The sequence below is a fragment of the Rissa tridactyla genome, chromosome 23, assembly GCF_028500815.1.
Source record: "Rissa tridactyla isolate bRisTri1 chromosome 23, bRisTri1.patW.cur.20221130, whole genome shotgun sequence".
NCBI lineage: Eukaryota > Metazoa > Chordata > Aves > Charadriiformes > Laridae > Rissa > Rissa tridactyla.
The window spans coordinates 2,530,211-2,549,248 of NC_071488.1; the positions used below are offsets into that span (position 1 = coordinate 2,530,211).

At 46.2% G+C, this 19,038-nt stretch overlaps 1 protein-coding gene and 1 long non-coding RNA gene across 7 annotated transcripts in view; one reads left to right on the forward strand and one right to left on the reverse strand.

Moving 5' to 3' along the window:
- The window catches only part of POGZ (pogo transposable element derived with ZNF domain), a 36,371-nt gene extending 27,211 nt beyond the window's left edge, over window positions 1-9,160 (reverse strand). For 2 of the 6 annotated variants that reach the window (XM_054182470.1, XM_054182467.1), the window contains exon 1: window positions 8,749-9,155. The gene's annotated coding sequence lies outside the window, so the exon portion shown is untranslated. Of the gene's footprint in view, window positions 1-60; window positions 8,324-8,748 lie in introns of those variants that run through there. The other 4 variants (XM_054182472.1, XM_054182471.1, XM_054182468.1 and 1 more) reach the window with 4 other exon arrangements.
- A 109-nt stretch (window positions 9,161-9,269) lies between these two features.
- LOC128901140 (uncharacterized) lies at window positions 9,270-16,019 on the forward strand. Its single transcript, XR_008463424.1, has 3 exons — window positions 9,270-12,384; window positions 14,293-14,337; window positions 15,097-16,019. It is a non-coding gene; the product is annotated as an uncharacterized LOC128901140 (long non-coding RNA).
- Window positions 16,020-19,038: the final 3,019 nt, after the last annotated feature.

Here is a 19,038-nt window from a genome sequence, read left to right on the forward strand (position 1 = left end):
CCGGAGTAAAGCACCCCATTTACCTTTTCTGCACTGCTCGTTACTGCGCTTAACCATTACCGTATTTATTTAGAGAAAGGCCACACCAGACAATTCCAGCCCGTTTTGTCTCCCCTCATGAGTAAGTCTCGTTCTTGCCACCAATCTCTAAAACTTCTACTTCGGCTACGTCTCTGCGAGACACAGGGAAGCAGAAACAAAGGCAGTTAGATACGCTGGGGGTGTACCACTTATTCTAATCGGCAGTGTTACTTTCTGCTCCGCTATTTACAACCCCCCCCACTTTGTTTGCTGTTCTGAGCACCACTGCACGCAGAACACGGTGAAAGTCAAGTATTTTCTCCTGGGACCGCATCTAATCTGGACCTTGATGATCACAGAATCATCAGATTGTCAGGGTTGGAAGGGACCTTAAAGAACATCTGGTTCCAACCCCCCTGCCGTGGGCAGGGACACCTCCCGCTAGATCAGGTTGCTCAGAGCCCCGTCCAGCCTGGCCTTAAAAACTTCCAGGGATGGGGCTTCCACCACCTCTCTGGGCAACCTGGGCCAGTGTCTCACCACCCTCACGGTGAAGAACTTCTTCCTAACGTCCAGTCTGAATCGACCCAGCTCTAGTGTTAACCCATTCCCTCTAGTCCTACCATGACCCGACATCCTAAAAAGTCCCTCCCCAGCTTTCTTGTAGCCCCCCTTCAGATCCTGGTAGGCCACTGTAAGGTCTCCTCAGAGCCTTCTTTTCTCCAGACTGAACAACCCATACATCATACAACAATGATGTATATATCTGTACGTGCTCCAAGTTAAAAACCTCACGGGTTGAGATAAAGACAGTTTAATAGAACAGTAACGGAAAAAGAAAGTAATAATAATGGTAAAAGAATATACAAAATAGAGCGGTGCATGCAATCGCTCACCACCCGGAGATCAGCTGCCCGGCCCAAGCAGTGATCGCGGATCCCTGTCCCCAGCCAGCCCCATTTCTATACCGGGCAAGTGCCTGTCGTACAGAATATTCCTGCGGCAGCTCGTCCTGTCCACGCTCCCTCTCTGCTTCTACAGGGAGCTGAAAAAGTCCTTGACTGAACACAAACATTACTTAGCAACAACTAAAACAATATCTGTTATCAATACTATTCTCATGCTAAATCCAAAACACAGCAGCGACTGGGAAGAATGTTAACTCCATCCCAGCTGAAACCAGGACGCTGGTTTCCCACCTGGGTGACAGCAAAGAAGAATCGATTCTGTCCCTCTACCATCAACCGCTGGAAAGGCTGGCTCTCCATCTCGCTCAATACACAAACCATTACTAATAAACATAGCACATAAACTGAATTACCCCAACTTAACACATCCCAATTCCTGCTCGTAAACGTTGTATAAAGCCGTAGTCGTTTAAATGCGCCCACTGAACTTCTCGCAGAAACACACGCCCCAAACTAGTCTTAGTAAAATTCCTCGTAATCAAGGAGAAAAAATAGCCAACTGATTAAAAAAAATAAATAAATCAAGTCTCTTGCTTGTCAAATAAAATTACATTAGTATATTTAAAAAAATTTAAAAAAACCAAACAGTATTGTAATAATCCTAATATACAATTAACCAAGTGTATTACATTAAGCATGAAAAAGCTCACGTTCTCCCCAGCACCCGTTACCTGCACGCTTCAAAGACGTTACCAGCTTCTTCATTTACATAAAACCTGCAGCGTGTAAAAAATTTTATTAACCTTTTCTCAAAGGTGGGAAACAGAGTTCAGGGAAATTAAGCGACTTGCCAGAGATTCTACTAGCAGTGAGTGGCTTAGAAATCAAACTCGGTGCCCAGCCCTTGTTCACATCATTGAACAGAAACCCAAACTTCCTCCTGTTCTGTTAAAAAAAAAAAAAAAAAAATGAAAAAAATGGAGAGACAACAAAAATAATTGCTGAATGACAAATGGTAAGAAAATAGATTCCAAGAAATGAAGCTCTGAAGTACAGGTTCATGCTAGAGATCTGCTTAGCAGGGGAAGCAAGAATCAAAGAGCCTTAAATATTATTTTCTCTGCCTGTTAACATCAACTTTTTTATAATTACAAGCTCTTCGCAAACCCAAGCACAATTGCATAGGGGAAATACACTAAGATCCTGAGCGGATAACCACTGCAACTGATCAATAACTACATATTTATGATTTTCAATATTCCTCCTTCACAGAAACATCTAGAAAAAAAATCCTCGGTGAAGCTTCTAGGACAAAGCTTCTCTTCGCCGGCGAAACCAGCGCCGCTGACAACAGTCACTATTTGTCTGGAATCACATTACTCCCGCCAGACAAGGAACAGGGCCCTAACGCTGTAGTGATGGGCAGGCTATAAATAGTCGGGATAAATAACCTGCTCTATTAATTAAAGCATGCGCATACGTCTGCCCAGGAAGGTTAGAACTCCAGAGGAAGTCTTTGCACACACTGTAAAAAAATATATTATTCAACACCTCATAATTATTCAAAAGATGCAAAGACAAAATGCTAAAGAGACTGTAGTTACAAGCTTCTTTTGACACTAACTTACATTATGCGCATAGTATTTCATCTGTTCATATCAACTGAACTAAGAAAATGTCTCCTCTCTTCTATAATGTAACAGCTTTGTTTTTCAAAGCTTTGATCTTGAATATTTTTGTATGTAAGAAGCCTTTGCTCAATAAAATGATTAATCCCAATGATAAATACTCTACATTTAGCTTTCCAGCACACAGTTGGCAGATGCTGGGTTGCAAAATATGGATGCCAAAAAAATTGACAAAAAAACCCCCACAATAATAATTACAAAGTGTTCTAGACGCGCTGCAAAGAAATAAAGCCTTTCAGCCGGGAAGGTATTTTCTCTCCCCTTTAGCTGGAAAATGGGAGAAGACCTCCAGGGGCAGAGCCGATATAGATTAGCCTTGCAGAAAGAAGGGGCACAACTGCGAGCCACAGCAGACCCTTTCTTTTTTGTCAGCTGCCGTGGCTCATACTCATTGTTGCCATACAGGGGGGGAAAAAGCCAACAGCCATTAAGCTCTTGCATTAAAAGGCCGGCCACCTGATTACATCCTCTGATCAACGCGCTCACCATTGCCAGGGGAAATCCAACAATAAAGATGTTTTATTTGCATACAACGAGACAGATTATCCTGCCACGAGCACAGGAGAAATCCTGCCCTTTCCTCCCATGCCTCGCTGCAAGAGGAAAAATAAGTCTCCCTTGCAACTTCAACCAAATTTGGAATCTAAGATCCAACTGCATTTATTTATCAACGGGCCACTTTCCGAGAGTTAGAAAGGCATCAGCTATAATCCCTACAGACAGTCGGTATTTTCTCAAGGGAAAATGACCGAGCGGGTAGAAGGGACAAGACATTGGGCTCTGCTTTAAAAGATCCCCGGCACTTTCAGTCTTCAACAGCATCCCAATAAACAAAATAAACACCTCGCCCAGTTTCTCCAGCTACACGAGGGGGCAAACAAAGGACTCGGCTACCGCAACGCAAGTTTTCACTCAGTAATTTCACCGACTCAGTGATGCAAGCGGAGAGAAGCAGGTCCCGAGTGTTTCCTATTACCCACCGCACCTGTGGATGGCAGGTTTTACACGGCAGCTGCAGGAAAAGGCAGCTGGGTCCCATCGAAGTGATCTCGAAAAGATGTGTGGTTATATATTTACAGTTTCATTCACAGCTTGATATTATTTGACACAAAGCAAACAAGTTATGACATACATATGCTGTATATACACACACGCTTCTTTTTAAAAAGGACTTCAAATTAATGACTCGTTCACAGTGTTCTTCAAAATCCACATCATGGGATGCGCCATTCTTGCTACAGAAGCTTCACTTTCTAAGGCTTTTAATTAAAAAAAAAAAAAGTATAAATAAATCAGTACTTGTCAGGGCACCGCTGGTGGCCCAATTTCTGCCTACTGGGTGAAATCATCTGCAACACAATCAGTCTTAAGGGCATCCGAGCAGGTCAGAAATAAATACGCACTCCATGACACAGGTGACTTGGTAAAGCCAAAAGCTGAATTTTGTTTAAAGACAGAACAGAGAGGAGGGACAGAGCCTATTATCCCCAAGGAACAGAGACCGTTACCCATAATTTCACAACAACCTCCCTCCAAGGTGATGTTACCTACGGAGGTACGAATACAGCCACATACTTTACTGCTGGAAACGCAGCAGGAGGAATCCATCAGCCTCCCTCGGATCAAATGCGGGAAGTTATGAGAGCAGCGGAGGAGCCAGGAACCTCTGCTCCCACCTCTCGCTCCCCAGAGCTGCCTGTTCCCCTTTCTCTGGAGAGGGGCGAACTCCAGGTGCAACGACGTTTACACGCTGCCCATCACAAACCGGGTCGCAAGTTAAGTCATTTTAAATAACGGATACCCTAACCCCAAAAGGTAACCCCCAAGCCTTCGCAAATCCTGATTTAAAGTTTTATTCACACTTTCAAAAGACAATATGCATCTTCGCGTGAATTTACAACGGAAAAACCCAAGCGAATACGCAGCGAGAACCAGTCCAAGTATTAGGGCGGTACAGGTTCAGGCTGGGCTGGTCACAACGGATGCTGTCTATGAGCCCCTCGCCCTTCCCAGAGGGGGAGAAGAGAGAGAATAAGGGAGAGGCGCTTATGGGCTGAAAAAAAACCCACTTAAACCAGCTATAATGAAATATTAACAATAAGAAAAAAAGATAATATTAATAAGAAAATACCGAAATACACACAAATATATACAAAACCACTCTCAAGCTCGCCGAATAACAATCCCATCACCAGCAGGCACCGGGACGGGATCTGAATTTGGGAACGCACGGCTCGGGATCAAAGGCAGACAAACAGGCAGCGTCTTCCTCGGCCACTGAGGGAAGAGTCCGACGCCTCCGATCCCTCGGCTTCACACTACGCGCGCTGCGGCCGGGAGGGACACCCCGCTGGGCAGCCCTGGGTCACCTCCCGCAGGTGGGACCCCGCCGGGGGCACCCAGCACAGCGCCCTGACCTTGGCTGCTGTGGGAAGAAGCACAAGCAGGAGCCTCTCCGATAGCATCCCCCGGCGCGAGCCACAAACACCAGCCCTTATCACGCTGGGAACGGGCACGGCCTGGAAAACACCGCGCAAATTTCAGAGTGCGGTTAGTTAGAGGAGACTTAACTGAAAAGTCAAAATCACTGAAAAGAAAGTGGGTTTTTTTTTTATCTCAAACCCAGACAAGTGCATAGTTTTAACGTGCTAGGAGTGTTTTTTCTTTTTTAAAGAATAAAGTCCCAACTGACTCCCCCGGGGAACCCATGCTCACTGGTGACTATTAGTGATGAAGGACAGAATGAAAGCTGAGGAAATAGTTTATGAACTTTAAGGACGGGCCTCGCACCTTCCAAAAGCCTACGACTAACACATTTTAGCACAAAGGTGGCTCCTGTACCTTCTCGCTGCCACCTCCTTCACGGATGCCACCCCCTGGCAGGACAGAGCTGGCACAAAGCGGCCCAGAACAAAGAGCGAGTCCCTGCGATGGATCTGCCACAGCTCCCAGAGAGGAGGGTCAGGGGCTGGCCATCGGGTTACGGGCAAACGGCATCCACCGACTCACCGAAACAAGGGACGTGGCTGTTCCACCCCACAACGGACTGCACCGGTTGTGCACAAACTACATCCCAGATCACAGTTTTAGCACCAAGCATACAAACTTTCTTCATCCTTCTTGCCAAAGGTTTGTCAGCTTTTATGCTTGCCTAGGTTTGCCATCGTAGATTTAACTGCAGCACAGTTAATACAATACCCCAATCCTTTCCAAAAATACATATTAATAATTAATTGACCCTTAAATTTTCTTCACCGCTTGCTATAAAACAACCTCCTCCCCTCCTGACAGTGCAGAAAAGAAAATCTCAAACATAAGATCAAGGGTCTGTCTTTAAGAGACCTACAAATAAACTCGAGGAGATGATACAATGCACGCTTTAGGACAGAAATTAATGCATAAATCAACTTCTCTTGTCCAAGTTCTCCTGTGGAATGACCACTTCTTCTCTCCATTACATCTTCCCCAGACGAACACCCAGCCTCAACAGAATTGCTTTCTCATTACTTATTTTCTCACTTACTTTCGATGATGTGTACTTAACGGCAGGGAACGTATCCCAACTTTTTAAGAACCTAGAAACCCGACGAGGTTACATTAAATGCAAATGAATCCTACAATAAAGGTTTCTGCTGTCAAGACATGCTGCAATCCCTTTCCTAAAAAAGATAATGCTCCTCAGTGGCTTTTAATGACTAACTGGCAGAGCCTAAAACTGATATAATCTAAGTGATGAAAAGACACGTTGGACGATGTTTTCATTACTGTTTACATGGCTATTCATCACGAGCAACACCTCCGAAAGAACTGGGGAGGTGAAAGGCGCTGCGCAAGCCGAATGCCAGAGTTCAACAGTTCCATCCTTCAGGCCAAGGTAAATTTACTTTCTGTTGACTGATGTGGTTGACTTGACTTTGCTGGGTACTGAAACAATTTCAGAAGGCATATTACATTTCCTACGAATGCTATCATTTAAAGTCCTATATGTTTCATTAAAGGCTTTGAAGTGTGTGATGCCTACTAATTAAAATGTATTATTACACACTCAATTATAATGATTGTTATCTACCTTAAAGTTTGAACTGCAGAGCGATGAAAACAAACCGCTTTCTGATTATTTGTCTCCGCTGACTGGCTTTTAACACTTTTGGCGCATTCTGTGAGCACGGGACTACCTTGAAGCTTCTAGAGGCCAAGAGCGTCTCCGTAGCTGTGTTCCTCCACTGAGAAACTCCTCTTCTGTGAGGAACCAGCATGGAGCACTCCGCTGCCGTCAGTGTGGATGCTGGGCTACCGGCACGAGGACAGTTGGAGGCTCTCTGACAGTATCTAAGCAGCTGTGGGGATGGTGCACACAAACAAGGTAACCGTATACATCCATGAGCGCAAGACCAACTGTAAGGAACATTTGCAGAACCCCGCACCCAGACAGAGCTTAAAGCGACGACGGAGAGCAAGGTCCCTGGGCGGGCAGCCCTGCAGGACAAGCCTTATGCACCCTAATAATAATACAATTGAGAAAAAGATGCGCACGCAGTAAGCTTGGCTTCACGTTCAAGGATAAAAATTAACAACTGCGGCAACCTGAAGCTATGAGATGGAGAACCAGAGTAGGGAAGATGCATAATTCCTATATCCTTGCAAAGCATTTCCCAAAAGAAGCAACAGATTCCCCTCTATCCTCTACCCCCACTTTTGATCACTCACTCCTGCCCCATTTGGTGTGTCTTGGTGACAGCTGCAACTGCTGCCAAGTTAATAAAAATAAAGCTGTGTGTGTTGTCGTGTGTTGCGTGCTTTCCGCAAGGGTGTTGGGCAGCAGGATCCATGCCTCTCCTTCAGCTCCACACATGCTTGATGTCGCATCCCAGCCAAGGGAAGAAGCAGAGCACGGGGATGCCCTAACGCAGCAGCCCGGGTTCCCCAGACACTGAGATGAGCGGGACCAGAGCGAGGACCAGGGCAAACGCCTTGATGATACCAAACATCTAATTTTTAATATCTGTAGCCAGAAGGATCAGCCTCGGGGTATTCTGCATAAAGTCCTTCAGGGATCCCAGTCCTTCTCCAGAAGGACCCGCTGATCTGAATTCCTGCCCCAGCAGTGGGGCAGGCCAGCAGGTACGTCGGAGCCTGCCGCTTACCGGGGAGAAAGCGCCAACCAAGGGCAGCGAGCGATCCAAGACTTCTTGTCAGTGTAAGGGGCCGGGGCGGCGCAGGGAGAGGGCCTGCGAGCTCGGGGAAACAAATAAAAAGAACAGTTTCCCCTCTCCACCTCCTCGGCCGTGCTTGGGAAGAGCCCCTTCCAGTGGGGGCACAGGGAGCCCGGCGAGGTGAGGAGCCCTTTCCTGTCACCAGGGGATGCCATGGAGGGGAGCAGCAAGCGGGCAGAGCCCCCCGCCCGGGGAAGGGGGGCAGGTTGGCGGGCCCGGCTGCCCCCGGCCTCGGCGGCGATGGAGAGGGGGAACCGCTCTGCGAAGGTGGAGAAAGCGCAGGCCAAGGAGGGGGTCTCTCGCCCTCCCACGGGCTGGGCTGAGACTCCCCCCACCGTGAACTCTCCCCCCAAAAAGGGGCGAAAAGGGCATTTCTCCAGAGAAGTGAGGCAAAACCCACCCTCCGCGTATTGTGGCGGCTAAGAAAGAGAGAGAAAAATAATCCCCGTGCCCAACATGGCCGCCCACCCAGCACCAGCCACGGGAAAAGGAGGAGGGGGAGGCCGCCCCCCCCCCCCCCCCCCGCCGGGGGACAGCGACCCCGCCACCGGCGCCGTGTGCCGCCCCCTCGGCGGGGCGGGGGAGCGGGGGGGAGCCGCCGGTTCCGCCTCACCACCCACCCACCCCCCCCCCCCGCCCCGGGGCGGCGGAGGGGGGTGTGCGCGGATCCCTCCGCCTCCCCTCAGCACCCGGCCGGGCGGGCGGGGGGGACATTCCGCCGCCCAGCGGGGGCCGCCGCCGCGGCTCCTCCCCGTCCTCCCTCCTCCCGCCGCCGCCGCCGCCGCTTTGTGTACGCCGCGCTCCGGCCCGGCTGCCCCCCCCCCCCAACAACCCCCCCTTCTCCCCCAGACCCGGGCGGTTCGAACCGGTTCCAACGGTCACCGCCGCCCCCCACATAACGGGCCCGCGCCGCCTCACCTGCCGCGCCGCCGCCGCGCTCTCCCACCACCGCCTCAGCCGCGGCCGCTCGCTCTTAAAGGGCCCTCGCTCCGCCGCTCCCCGGGCGAGGCGACCGGCGGGGGGGGGCAGGTGGCATCGGCCCCCGGGACCCCCGAGCGCGGCGCGGAGGAGGAGGAGGAGAAGGAGGAGGAATTCTCTGTGTTTCTGGTCGCCTCCCTGCGCTCCCGTAGGGGGCGGCTCCGCCTGTGTCTCCCCCCGCCCCAGTCTCCCCCCCCCTCCTCCCGGCAAAAGCGAGGGAAGGAAAAAAAGCGCGCCCGGCGGGCTGATACACGCGCGGCGTCCGCAGACACACACATATACACACACACACACACACACATACACACACACACACACACAAAAAAAGGGGACCTGGCCGGCGGAGGGATACGGTGACGTCATTTCCTTCTGGGCCGCTGAGCGGCGGGGGGATTGGTGGGCGGCGCGGTGACGTCACCGGGAGGCGGGGGCCGCCGCTCCCCCCCCGGCTCTCCCGGAGCCCGAGCTGAGGCGCAGACGGTGCGGGGTGGGACGGCGCGGCCCCCCCGCTCCGTCATACCCCCCCCCCGCTGCGGCGGGGCGGTGGGGCCCCGGGACTGGGGGGAGGTGGCGGGAGGGCTTCTCGCCGCCGCCGGGGGAGCCCGGGCCCCTCGCGAGGCCTATCGCGGCCTGCAGTGCCCGGCCGCCATCGCCTCAGGTGGGCGCTGAGGGGGCGCGCGCGCCCTCTCAGGGCCGGGGCCGCCCGAGAGGGACCCGGCACCCCGCGCCGTCGCCGGGCCCGGGGGCGTTTGGTCTCGGCGAGGGGGGGCTCTGGCCGAACTCGCCCGCCTCTGGCAGGCCTTGGTCTCGGCTTCACCCCCGGCTTTGGAATTTGCCGCCTCGTGTAGCGTCCATCGCGTCTCGGGGCCCCCAGGCGCCATCGGTTGCTGCATGGCGACGTTCAGTGCTGCCCTTACAGGTGTAGGGATAATTAGGTTATGGGCGTTGTAATTTGCTTCTCATGTCTTAGCTGCACGATCATCTTGGTTGTCAAGCCTTTGCCCAGTAGCCTTTGGTTTTCTCGGGGAAGGTGAGGAGAACTGATGAGGTTATTGGGCTGAAACCCGTCCTCCATAACACGTGACGTGTTCGATGGCCAGTGACATTCCCGCAGTTCAAACGCATTTTGGTGGCCGTGTCTCCAAACAATGAGAAGATAAATTTAGTGATGAAACAGACTTCCGCGGTCCAAAAATTTTTAGAGGTCTTTTGGATGAAACTGTGTCCTTATCACTATGTTTAATGTCCCTTCTATGAGACTCACAGGTTCCATCCTTCGGGGGCGGCTTTGGGGGATAGTCCAGGGATTAAATTGCCATAAACTTCTCCGCAGCTTCTGGGGAGGTTTCCTGGAAGCCCGGTGGGCATGGCACCACGACAGCAGCTGTACACACAGGTGCGAGGGCTTTGCTTAAGCAGATACCTGAGCCCGTATCTATGTATTTAAACGATCCGAACACAACCAACACAACTATATAAATGCGTAAAATTGTGCATTTGCTTAAGTACATTGCTGGATTGGGGCCATATAAGTTTCCTGCGCTGTCAAGCCAGCCTGTCATCAGTGAGTACATTTCTCCCTAGCATAAATTCATGTGGTTTATATCTTTAGTAATGAACTTATCATGATTACACCTTTAATAATGAACTACTTATTGTGAATAATTGAGCAGTGATGGAACATACAGCTTTTAACTGCATACAGTACAGACCGAACGCTGAAGATAGTATGGTTAAAACAGATAACATGTTTTTTATTAATAGTTAACATATTTAACAAAAATATAAGTATGCATTTTATAGCTCTGTTAACATATCTGCAGCATACTTTGAAATGTTATTTTACTTATTTATCTTAAAATGCACTTACGAATGTGGTAAGTAGTGTGCTCTCCAAATGGACCCCCTGGCTGTGATAGCCATGTGTTGCTAGAATGTGATTTATGATTCTGCGGTTCATTAAACAGGCACATTAATTTTCTTCTGATGGTCTTCACGAGTTACCCGTCGTTCTTCCTGGTTTCCACAGTGCACCAGGCTACTTCACCTCGTGCTGGAGGGAAGTGTTTTCATTTAACTGTCTACCTGTCACCTATAAATCATAGACATACGCAATACAAAGGGCAGCATTCTCTTCTGTGGTTATGCCACTGATAATAATAACAAACATCATTATCACTAGTTATGCGTTTGTATTCCTGATTGCGCTTCACAGCCTCTGCCTTAGATGAAGCATTATTTAATTATTTAAAACAATAATAGAAATTTTCACTTGCCTTTTTTTTTTTTTAAAAAAGATAATCTGGAAGCAGAAGCTACAAATAAAAAGTGGTTTTTTTTCCTTAAATGAAGGGGTAAACAGCGAGCCTCACTGGTATTGCTAGCGATGGGAAAAATTAAGTTCGTAAATGGAATTCAGATGTCAATAGCAGCAAGGATTTACCAACCGAGTTTTATATTACTGACTGATGACTAATGATTGTGCTTACTGCTGAAAGAATTATCATCTGCTAATCCCAAACTTGATTTCTTCCTTCCTTGCAGATGCAGTGTTTCTTAGAGCTGAGGTAAAAAGCAAAGTTAAAAAAAAAAAAAAGCAGCCATAAAAATTCACCGGAGTGGTTTTGTCTTTATCCAGTGTATGTTCTGCAGATACCAAATTCAAATGCAATTAATGAGAGGGAGAATGCAGCCGGCTTAAATCACAACACCGTTGGCGAGTCATTTTTCATTTTTGCCATGTCCGGCTGGGACAGGAGGAAAGTCTCTGTTTTGGGAGAAAGAGAAATTCTTAGTTGCTATTGGAATGCATAAATTCACGAGGGCAGCAAGACAGGAGTCTGATATTTCCCTGTTTCCTTTTGATTACAGAACCGTCTCTCCGTTTCATTTATCCCACTGAATTAATACTTCAGTTTGTATTGTTTGTGATAAATTTAACGTTAACTATAATCTTTAGATCTGAATGGTTAAAACATCCATGTGTTCTATATTTTAACTGACATAGAAAGTTTTGAACTTTGTTTTTCAGTTTTCAAAGAAACATTGAAATAAATGTCTCTAGCTCTTCCTAAAATGCTTTTCCCAACCTCTTCGTGAAGCAGAAATCAAATGTGTTGTTTCACCTCAAAAGACTGGATTTGGGGAATCCGCCATTAAATGTTTTTCCTTAATGCTTTGCACAAATGGGTCACTGTGATGCCTGAGGATGCTTATTAATTGGTTCCATGCTCAATTTAATTCTCAAATACGTTGTAACTCATTTACATTTACAAGGTGTAATATAGAGCACGAATTTTCGTTATTTTATGGCTATAAATTTCTCCCTTCTCTCCAAAATTTCCCTGTGATAACTGTGTGGGAATGCTTTCCCCCGTCCATCCTAGTGGATAGTGCAGGGATGGGAATGGGTGACCAGGAGTTAGTGAAGCTGTTTCAAACCAGGTAGCTACCAAATGCGTAAGCCTCAGTCACCCCTCGTGTCTTTGAAAAGATGGCTAAAAATCATTAAAATCCTTCTGCATTTCTATTTTCAGGGTAAAAATCCACTGAGCTGTTTTAATACGTTGCAGAGAGGTAAGGAGTACGTTTTTGTTTGTTGTTGTTTGGTCTCTGAGGAATCTTTTAAGTCTTTTGGGTTTTTTTAAACTTTTTTACTTAAATGAGCTATTACAGTATGAGGCCCTAGGGGACTTGATTAGCTGTTGGAGGTATGCGCTTGGAGTTACATCTATAAAGATACTCCCATTTGAAAACAAACCGCCCTCGGAGCAAAGGGGATCCCTAGAGTTCCCATGGAAGTTTTGGATACGTTTGGCCAGGAAGGTTTATCACGATTCCAAGCTCTTCCTTGAATGCATATTTGTGTAACGGGGATAAATACGGAGGTAGATCAAACCTAAACAGTTTATCACAATTCCAAGCTCTTCCTTGAATGCATATTTGTGTAACGGGGATAAATACGGAGGTAGGTCAAACCTAAACAGTTCTTCTTAGAAGGCAGCAAACATTTGAAGGGATACTAAAGTGCCTTAGGTCTGGCTCTCAGCTAATGCAGGTGTCTCCTTTATTCTTGAGAGAGCGTAATTGAGCAGCAAAGGTACAAATAAGGAACAGGATTCCTTTCCTTAAAAAGCTGTTAAGACATGGCAGCTAATAATACTAGTCCTGAAAGAATGACAGTATTATCCACAAAACAGGTGCTAATTACCTCGGCCAGTAACCTACCACTCCAGAAGAAACCTACTCAAGGGAAGTCTTAATAAAAATAGAGTTCGAGGCCTGTAGCCTACAGGACTCGGGGATTTGGCCCAGGATCAAGATATTTCTCTGCAGGAAGCTGTTGTGGCTATAAAAATGTCTGTCTTTTTAATCATTGGGTTTGTTTGTCTTGTCGAGTCCCAGCTGAGATTTCCCTTTGCAGTTTCTCTAAACATCTGGTTGTTGTCATTTCATTATTATCAACCTCGAAGTAAAAGATCAGGCTCTCCAAGATTACGCAATTTCTTTAAGCATTATGAAATTATTAACAGTAATAAATGTGAGGGATTTTGTACTTGTTTCAGCTTCAAGCTGTGAGCTCTCCATAAAGGTGCGGCTTAGCATATTGCCTCTTAAAAGAAAAACTGTGATTCCTTCAGGTAGCGTGACTGCAGGATTTAGCAGAAATCTCGATCGTAAGACTTGTGATAAAATTTGAAAGTTGTCAAAAGCGTCATTTAGTATTACATGTGTCGATATTTAACTCTGGTTGGAAGACGACTGTCGACATTTGTGTTGCAGATGATCACTTTGCCAACTTGACAAATTCCCACTAATGCTTTTCAGCCTGCCTCTGTTTCCACGTAAGGTTGGGAACAAACATCCAGATAAATAAGCTGAGAAAGGAATTCTGAAAACTTTGTTGAAAATGCGTTAGACGTTACTAGCTTCCAGGCTAATTCTGATAATGGTGGTATTATTTCAGGAAAAAACACCCCTCTGCTTCCAAATTTCTCCATTTTTTCATAGTCTCTTCTCTCTCATAATCCCACAATCCATAATACTTGGTACTCCTGCTTTGCTGTTGTTTGGAGATTTAACGTGCCTATTCTGTGTTTCACATGTGATGTGGCACTGAAATCACTCGTTAATGTGGATCCGTAGTAGACTTCTACACAGCTACAGTGGAAACATCCTTCCAATTTGTCAGTGAATCCTTACATAGATTTTTTTTTTTATTTTATAGTTTTGTGGTGTTTTTACACCAAGCTTACAGTTGTTTTATATAAGCTGTATGTTTAATTAGGAGAAAGTTGTGAGGCATAACATCAAATGTCTCATTTTAACCAAGAAGTATGTTCTCTTCTACTTCTCCCTTTTTGATCAAAGTCTTCTCTTATCATAGAAAGAAATGGGTGTGCTATGATTTGTTCTTGATAATTACAGGCTACTTCTCTCCCAAGTTATTTTAAGGTTCTAACAAATTGTTGAACAATTTTCCAGGGAGCAAAGATGAATAGTGCATATTTCCCGGTTTCTTCTTTGAAGGTAGGCTGCCATTGGCTCTTTTTTGTCTTCTGCAACCTAATTTGTGCTCTACAAATTCTCAAAAATAAATTCTAGTGTGTCCTTTGACTACAAAGTTGTTGTGGACGAGTCACTTAAATTACAAATTGGGCCAGTAATTGGGTAGTTTTCATTTTTGGGTGCTCAGCATAAAACACCTGCAGCTGAATTTGCAGAAGGGACAAGCAAGCTGCATATGTTGTTAGAAATAAGTTAATGCTTGGGCTTTTTCTAAAGCGGGCATTGGAATTTAGTAATTGTTTTGGGTCAATGGAGTTATTATTCTCCTCTCTCTCAAGTCAGCAATTGCAAAATAAATTAAACGATGCCCCCTACCGCAGTGGGTATTGTGCAGCTAAATTTAATAGTGTTTATAGAATACTCGTATGGCAAGGTTCATATATAGCAATTTAAAAAAATGCATTTTGTGCTTGGTTGGAATGTGTTGGTCTTTTTTTTTGCGAAACTTGGGGTTATGTACTAAATATTAATGGTTAAAAATGTATTAATTACTCAATGAATTGAATTAGGTGTGTGTCATGAAAAAATAATGGTGAGTTATTTCACAATATAGGATTTAAAATGCACATTTAAAATGCAACTGAATTTAATTTATATCAGCATAAAGGGGGATTGAATTTAATTTATATTGACAGCCTGAACTGTAGCTTTTATTAACGAATGCTTGACTTCGCAAACACAATGGCCTCTTAATATTTTTTCCTGGTCATAATTCTTCAGCAGGTCTCATTCTGCCCCCATCTCCGTGGTGTTGGGAGGTTTTCCCCGCAGTCCATTGGATGCTCTGACTCCTGCTTGTCATGGTGGGGTTTTTCTTTCCCATCCTCTTTAGAGGGGAATGAATCTTCTCTCCAGTGGGTTGCCCTGTTGTGCTGGGCTTTTTGTTTTGGGGGCTTATTATTGTGTTGCATTTGTTTGTATTTCTTTTCTTTTTTCCTTTGATTTAATATGTTCTGCGCAATCAGGAGAAGAAAGAAATAACATTGTTCGTCTAAATGCAATAGTTTTTACTCGAGCAACATTCTCTATGGCGTTGGCTGAGGTTTGCACGATTTTGCTTGTTTTATAGAGATTCATTTAAACTGACACAACGTTTTCATAAACATTAAAAGGATAAAACCTTAGTATTAAATTGTCTACGAAGCCAAACGCACAACAGGGAATTCTTAGTTGCTGTACTCTTTGACAATGACATTTAGATTTTTGTTCTCATGTTCTTTTTTGGAGAGAGGATTGAGATGTTTGGGAGGGACGAGAGGTGTTGTTTGTATTCATTCCATGACTAGAATGAAAATACGAGTGCAATATAAGGTCCTGATCCTACTCCTGAAGAGGTTTTGCACTTTGTGTGATTGCAGGACAAATTATACAAACAGAACACACAACTTTCAGTTGCTTAATTCTGTAAACACGTTAGTGAGTTCAAAAAGTCGTCAGTAGTAAGGTTGACAGGGAGGGTGACAGACGGCCAGTATGAAACTCGTCCAGGGCAGTGAAGAAAAGAAAACATTTCTAACTCAGACCGTACCTATTTCATGTCGTTTTATATGAACTTTATGATACATGCCTGATGCAGTTTATAATGGTTAATAATGATAATTCATTCTTTTTATGGTGCTTTTATACAAGGACTCTCAATAAAAGATGAGGAACCCATTATTTCACATCCTGTGCATATGTAATATACAGGAGCTTACAGTTTATTTTTCTTTTCTAATTGTAACTGAAAGACTTGGCACAATTGTTGGTAGAATCGTAGAATCATCGAATTGTCAGGGTTGGAAGGGACCTTAAAGAACATCTAGTTCCAACCCCCCTGCCGTGGGCAGGGACACCTCCCGCTAGATCAGGTTGCTCAGAGCCCCGTCCAGCCTGGCCTTAAAAACTTCCAGGGATGGGGCTTCCACCACCTCTCTGGGCAACCTGGGCCAGTGTCTCACCACCCTCACGGTGAAGAACTTCTTCCTAACGTCCAGTCTGAATCGACCCAGCTCTAGTGTTAACCCATTCCCTCTAGTCCTACCATGACCCGACATCCTAAAAAGTCCCTCCCCAGCTTTCTTGTAGCCCCCCTTCAGATCCTGGTAGGCCACTGTAAGGTCTCCTCGGAGCCTTCTTTTCTCCAGACTGAACAACCCAACTCTGTCCCCGTAGGAGAGGTGCTCCAGCCCTCTGATCATCCTCGTGGCCCTTCTCTGGACACGTTCCAGCACGTCCATATCTCTCTTGTAGTAGGGGCTCCAGAATTGGAGGCCAGACTCCAGGTGGGGTCTCACGAGAGTGGAGTAGAGGGGGAGAATCACCTCCCTCGCCCTGCTGGCAACGCTTCTCCCGATGCAGCCCAGGATACGATTGGCTTTCTGAGCAATCTGGTGGATTTTCTGGTAGATCCTGTGTATAATCCAAGGATGGAAAATAAAGAATTTTCATATTATATGCACCTTGGAAGAATCTGGCTCAAACATCTGAAAAACAGTGTGTCAAAATATGAGGACATGCACCATGCTGTATCTGCTGAGAATGAACTAGGCAAAATCTCACAAAGAGGAATAGAAGTAAGAGCATTTGAAATCCTGGCCTTAATGCCTGGACTCATTCCATGTTGGTCATGAAATGCAATGAAAACGTAATGAAAAGCCGGGATGGGACAGGTACTGTGTTGTCCCATGTTCCCAGCCTGGCTTTGAGAAGAAAACTGAGTTCTCTGTCCCATGCAGCACATAATGAATGGCACACGGAATAGGAGAGTGCAGCTTTTGGGGAATCTTTGGCATGTGAAGCAGTGGAGTAGGTAAACCGTCTAGTCAGGTTGTTTTGAGGCAAAGCAGAATTTACCTTAACGCATAATTTGGAGTTGGGATGCCATGAAAAGGTATGGGCCAGAAACAGGTGTGTTTGGCCCCACCTACACATTCTTTGTGTGCTGCCATAAGTACAATGATGTATTACAACCTTCTCTCAAGACAAGGCATGCAGATGTGTTGATAGAAGTATTCTGCTTTGATAAAGTATGTTTGCAGATCTCGGAGATGACACTTTAATGAGCTTAATTCCTAGATGGGGGATACGAAAATCAGGCCTGCGCTTGCCAGAGGCGTTGGAGGAGCCTGCACTGCCCGCGGGGTGTCACAGCAGCGGGAGCTGCAGAGAGGTGGTGGGGTGGAGCGGGCCTGCCAAGGACTAGGTGAACGCACTCGTGGGTGCTGGTGGGGGATAGTTTTTAACACAGCCCTATTTCACTCAATGGGCTTTACCTCATGAGCCGTTTATAACATTTTCACCAGGCTGTTCCCGGCCGCCCCCTTTGGCACGTGCTTCTTTTAGTCTCCAGCGTTTCTTCTGCAATTTCCCAGCTTCAGGCTGCCTCCGAGGCTGTTCCAAAGCCTTCGGGTGTGTACACGCTCCTCTTGGCCTTTCGCTGGTTTTGTGTTGGTGAGAGACACATCCCAAACTGCGTGGTGGATCCCACTGCCTCTGTGGTGGAACGCGATGCGAGCCAAGAGCCCTAATGATTTAATACAACGTGATTTTCATCCTGAGCAGTAACGCGTTTCTTCTTGGGTCAGAGAATTTAAACAGAAGTAAACTATTGCCTGATCAGTTTGCACAGTTTTGTGTGGTTTGTATTTCGTGCTTCTCCTGCTCTCCGGCAGCGTTACTCCTTGCACGGGACTTCAGCGGCTGCATGGGCTGGCCTGGCTTTCCTCCTGCTGACCTGGAGAGCGAGAACTCTGGGCAAGTTTGATGGAAGCAGAAGTGGGTCATTGCTGAGAATGGCTGAAATCTCACCCGTTCTGCCTAAAATTCAGGGCGTAGATCTTGTAATTGAAGTGATGTTTGTGAGCTCCTCTTCATCCTTGGAGTCCCCTTGGCCACAGTGGGGTTCTTCAGGAGAAGACAGATCTTCAGTTAGTGTTTCATGGTGTCTCCTGAGAACATAGTCTCTCGAGTTTCTGAAATAAATTACGTTTTTTAATAGCAGCTTAAAAAAAACACTGAATCAAGCTTACGTGTAGTGAAGTGGTGTTTTATAATGAACAGTTAAGAAGGGAAGGAGCTGTTGGACAGACAAGGCTGTATCTGAGGAGGAAAAGACCAGAAAGAGTGATAGATACGCAAGGAACTCTTAATGAAAGATGAACAGTCCAATGGACACTAAGGATTTGCGGGCAAAAGTAATAAAAATACCTTTTTTTCCCAAAAAATTATCTTTTTAATCAGTTAGCAGAAGTAAGCCCATCAAATGAGATGAGAAAGGCATGACTTGGGTGGCCCATCACACAGTTCAAATAACCACAGCTGTGGAGTATTGAAAACAAAATTCGGAGAAAAGCTTTTTTGAGCACTAATTTGTTTACATGAAATATTTAGCTAGCAGTCTGAAGCGGTAAACAGGTTAACAGACTGCCTTGGGCTAATTTGTGATCAGGGGAAGAAGGCTCAGTTCACTAAATAGATCTAAATAAATAGTTATAGGTTATGAGCTCTCCTTGACAATCTCTTGGCTTAGTGGAGGGAGTTGCTTCAATAGTTGGAGCATTTCAGCACCCTTTAATTTTTCTGCTGTTACCGGTGGCTTACGCAAATGGCAGAGAAGCGGGACAGGGTGGTAAAATACTCTCGAGAGTATCCTCTCTTGAGAATGTTTTGGAAATGACAGAG